The following is a 5,267-nucleotide window of genomic DNA, read 5'->3' as shown; positions in this document are numbered from 1 at the left end:
TTCACTCTGAGGACTTATAAAATTGAAATTATTGTTTTATTTCATTCTTTGAAGCCCAGCTACATGTGGATTCCTGTTTGGAACTGGCAGAAGCATCTCTGAATGCTTCAGTACAAAACGGTGTTTCAGCAGCAGTTACGTGTGAGTGTGAAATACTTGAATCTCTCATTTATCTTGTGTCCTTGGATTTACCATAAGAGTTGAACTCGTGCTGGCTTTTTTGTTTGTCTGTTTTTGGCTTCTTCATCGAGGATAGGAAATATTTTGCCCTGAATTTACTATGCAAAATTTCAGTCAGGTGGGGAAAACACTTCTCTTGAAATCAGGACCCCTATGAGACTTCCAGATGTTTTGTCGGACATGAATTCTGAGAACCTAGTCAGTGTGCAGACAGACATACCTTGGAGATATTGAAGGTTTGGTTCTAGACCACCGCAGTAAAGTACAGATCACAGTAGAGTGAGTCAGGTGAAGTTTTTGGTTTCCTAGTGCATAAAAAAGTTATGCTGTAGTCTACGAAAGTGGGAAATGGCATTATGTCTAAAAAGAACCCAATGTACATAGCTTAATTTAAAATGATGATTGCCAAAAAAGGTTAACCATCATCTGACCTTTCAGTGAGTCATGATCTTTTTGTTGGAGGGTCTTGCCTCGGGGTTGATGGCTGCTGATTGCTCAGGGTGGTAGCTGCTGAAGGCTGGGGGGGGAGGGCTTTGGCCGTTTCTTAAAACAAGACCACAGTGAAGTTTATTGCACGGGTTGGCTCTTTCTTTCTCAAACAATTTCTCTGTAGCATGCAATGCTGTTAGATAGCATTTTACCCTACAGTAGAATTCTTTCAAAATTGGAGACAGTCCTCTCAAACCCTGTTGCTGCTTTGTCAGCCAAGTTTATGTCATATTCTAAGTCCTTTGTTGTCATTTCAACAGTCTTTGCAGCATCTTCTCCAGGAGTAGATCCCATCTCCAGAAACCACTTTTTTTGCTTGTCCGTAAGAAGCAATTTCTCATCCGTTCAGTGAGATTGAGACAGTTCAATCCCATCTTGAGGCTGCACTTCTAATTCCCGTTCTCTTGCTATTTCTACCCCATCTGCAGTTATGTCCTCCACTCAAGTCTTAAATCCCTCTAAGTCATCCACTAGGGTTGGAGTCAGCTTCTTCCAAACTCCTGTGAATGTTGATATTTTGACCTTTTCCCATGAATCATGAATGCCCTTAATGACATCTAGAATGGTGAATCCTTTCCAGAAGGTTTTCAATTGACTTTACCCAGGTGCATCAGAGGAATCATTATCTATGACAGCCACTGTTTTAAGAGATGTATTTCTTAAATAATAAGACTTGAAAGTTGAAATTACTCCTTGATCTGTGGGTTGCAGAATGGATGCTGTGTTAGCCATCGCAGTAACAACATTAATCTCATTGTCGTGTTGACGAACAGATGTGCTGTCATCTGGGCTTTGTTCATTTCTAGAGCACAGGCAGAATAGATTTAGCAGACTTAAGGGCCTTAGGATTGTCAGAATGGTAAATGAGCACTGGCTTCAACTTCAAGGTACCAGCTTCCTTAGCTCCTAACAAGGGAGTCCACCTGTTTTTTGAAGCGTTGAAGCCAGGCATTGACTTTTCTTCTCCAGCTATGAGAGTCCTAGATGCCATCTTTTCCCAATAGAAGGATGTTTCATCTGCATTGAAAAGCCGTTGTTGAGTGTAGCCACCTTCACGAATTATCTTGGCTGGATCTTCTGGAGAATGTGCTGCAGCTTCTGCATCAGCACCTGCTGCTTCCCCTGCACTTTTATGTTATGGAGTCAGCTTCTGTCCTTAAAGCTCAGGAACCTGCCTCTGCTAGCTTCCCACTTTTCCTCTGCAGCTTCCTCACTCTCAGCCTTCATAGGATTGAGGAGAGTTATGGCCTTGCTCTGGATTAGGCTTTGGTTTAAGGGAATGTGGCTGCTGGTTTGATCTTCAGTCCAGACTATTAAGACTTTTTCCATACCAGCAGTAATACTGTTTTGCTTTCTTATCTTTTGTGTGTTCACTGGAGTCACACTTTCAATTTCCTTCAAAAACTTTTCCTTTTCATTCACAACTTGACAAACCATTTGGTGCAGGAAGCCTAGCTTTTGGCCTGTCTTGGCTTTTGACATACTTTGCGCATTAAGCTTAGTCATCTCTAGCTTGTGGTTAAAGTGAGAGGCGTGTGACTTTTACTTTTATTTGAATACTTAGAGGTCACCGTAGGGTTATCAATTGGTCTAATTTCAGTATTTATGTGTTTCAGGGACTAGAGAGGCCCCAGGACAGGGAGAGATGGGGAACAGCTGGTGGGTAAAGTACTCAGAACACACACAACATTTACTGATTAAATTTGCTGTCTTATATAGGCACTCTAAAACAATTACAATAGTAACATCAGAGATCACTGATCACAGATCACCATAACCAATGTAATAAAAAAAGTTTGAGGTATTATGAAAATTACCAAAATGTGACACCGAGACAAAAAGTGAGAAAATGCTGCAGTTAGAAAAATTACCACAAACCTTCAATTTGTAAAAAATGCAACACTTGCAAAGCACAATAAGACAAAGTGCAATAAAACAAGGTATGCCTGTATTTTGTTTTCTGTATGAAAAGCAACTCCCAGGTAATTATCGAAAACAATGATATGCGGAGATCAAGGTTATAGTAAAAACCTACCTGTCTTCAGGATAGAGAGGATAATTCTCAAGATAAAGCTATCAGGGGGAGTTCACCAAAGGAGTGAGGCAGAGAAGAGCAGGGGGTCAGGAAATGGTGTGCTGAAAATCTGGAGGAAGAGACTGGAAGGAGGCAACTTGGTGAGATTGGGGATGCCAGGAAAGAGCAGGGAAGAAAATCAAGGGAGGCATTTCAAAAAGAGGGTGGTCAGTCATCTCAAAAGTTGCAGAAATATCATGGAAAAAAAAAAGGAGAGAGCAAAGGCAGTTAGATATTAGAAAAATGGGAGTAACAGATTTCCTGTATCTGACTTTTATTGTATCAAAAGCATACCAAGGTCCTTTTACCTAGTGTGTTAGTTATCTATCGCTAGGTAAGAAACCAAGGCAGAAATTAGTGGCTTAAAACTATAATTGTGTGTTTGGTTACAGTTCTGTTCATTGGCAACTTGGACTTGTGATTCTGTACCCAGTTACAACGTGTTTTCCCCCCCATGCCACCAAGCAATTTTCTGACACCAGCAGGTCTCCAACTATTCAACTCAATTCTGATACTATCTACCTAAAGATAGTGTCAGATCCCATAGGTTAAGGGCTCAGTCTTTCAAGACTGCCCCTCTCCCCAACTTCAGGTGTTAATCACAAGTTCAGGTTGTCATCTGTGCTTCAGACAGACTGGCTATAGATTTGGAAGTTCCAAGAACCCTCTTCTTGGGCTTGATTAATGTGCTACAGTGGCTCACAGGACTCAGAGAAACCTTTTATTTGCCAGATTACTGGTTTATTATAAAAGGATATAACTCAGGAAGAAGCAGATGGAAGAGATTTGTGGAGCATGGTATAGGGAAAGGGGTGCAGACTTCCATATCCTGTCTGAGAGCATGCCACTCCCCCATGACCTCCATATGTTCATCAAGCTGGGAGCTTTTGAACCCCATCATTTTGAGGTTTTTTGGAGGCTTTATTTAGAGGCAATATTGATTAAATCATTAGCCATTGGTGATTGATTCAACTTCCAACCCCTCTCCCTTCCCTGTAGGTTAGTGGGGTGGGATTGAGAGTTTCAACTCTCTGATCACATGATTCATTCTGGGGGGGCAACTGGACGGGGTCCTTAGCTGCATTAGAAATTCACCTCATTAAATAACAAAGGGCCCCTTTACTTCTCTTATCTTTTAGGAAATTCCAAGGGTTTTAGGAGGCACCTGAAATGGGGACAAGACCAAATAAATATTTCTTGTTGTAAATCACAATATCACAGGACTGGACTCACCTAGGAAATTCTCCTACTTTTTTAATGTTGGCTGGGCTCATTCATATTCTCAGATAGTTGGTTGATCAATGTGGGGCTGGCTAGTCCTAGAGGCCTTCACTCCCACGATGGATGGTTGGTGTTGGCTCTTGGCTGAGTGTCTCACTTTCTGGTATAGGACAACCAGAAACTTATGAAAGGATCAGTTTTCTGACTGCCATTTCATGCACATGATTGATAATATTTGTTCACATGTCCAACTATGTCCGGCCATGGTATGTTGTTTCTATTCTATTAAGAAAAAGTTAATGCATAAGTGAAGTGAAGACATAATGGATAGGTAACCAAAGGGGACTCTGACCTTGGCTTACACCCAGATTCCTGCGTCTTGACCCATAGGTACCATCTTCCTTCTTTTGTTCAAGGAGACAACCGCTTTACCATTAGCAATTTTCTGAATTTTTGGCGGCTGACACTGGATTAGAAGCAGATGTTTGTGCTTCTCTCTATCAGCCAGAGACCTTCACTTAAGGCATAAGGGAGACCATGCACTTTGCAAGATCAGTGGGAATGAACCCATTGATCTATGAAGGACCTCCTGTCATTGAATTTGAATTCCTCTCTAACCTCCATTCCCTTTACCAATCTCTCTCTCCTAAATATTCCAAAGAATGAATGTTATGTGAATTTTGGTATGTGTGGGTTGCAATTGATTCAGAAAAACTTACTTGTCAATAATACCATAGAAATGGAATATTCAGACTTAACAGGCATGACGTCTTCCTTCAGCATTGCCCTGAAAAGTCAGGGTTCAGTCCTTGAGGAACAATTTCATAACCAAAATCTGGGAGTAACTTGGCCCAATAATAAGCCGCGACGACGAGAGAACCAAAAGGTACAAGAGCAAAGAAAGAAAAGATCGAACATTGTCCTGAGCTCCTGTTTTGAACCAGGCACTGAGTTAGAGCACGTAAGTGCTCTCATTTGGTTCCAGAACTACCAGAAAGACAGCTGCTTTAATCCCAGTTTTACAGTTTTGCAGCTCAAACAGGTTAATAACTTGTCTCGAATCACACAGCAAGTAATTGGCAGAGCTTGGGTTTTGACTACATTTTTTCAGATTTCGATGTCTGTGCTCTATCCATTTCACCGGGGTAATAGATTCATCTTCACAGATAGCAAAATCTCATTAAGAAAATCATATTCTCCATGTAATATGGGGTTCTTTTGTTCTCTCTTTCATAGTTTAATTTTCATGTTCCATGAGTTCTTGAATCCATGATGGTTTAAAGTACAAAAGATGTCATGATAT

At 41.0% G+C, this 5,267-nt stretch overlaps 1 pseudogene; it reads right to left on the bottom strand.

Annotated features, from left to right (window-relative positions):
* Positions 1-595: 595 nt before the first annotated feature.
* Positions 596-4,729, bottom strand: LOC130542622 (tigger transposable element-derived protein 1-like; annotated as a pseudogene).
* Positions 4,730-5,267: the final 538 nt, after the last annotated feature.

This window comes from Ursus arctos, unplaced genomic scaffold (genome assembly GCF_023065955.2).
Source record: "Ursus arctos isolate Adak ecotype North America unplaced genomic scaffold, UrsArc2.0 scaffold_4, whole genome shotgun sequence".
Lineage (NCBI taxonomy): Eukaryota > Metazoa > Chordata > Mammalia > Carnivora > Ursidae > Ursus > Ursus arctos.
This window is presented reverse-complemented; position numbering and strand designations above follow the sequence as displayed.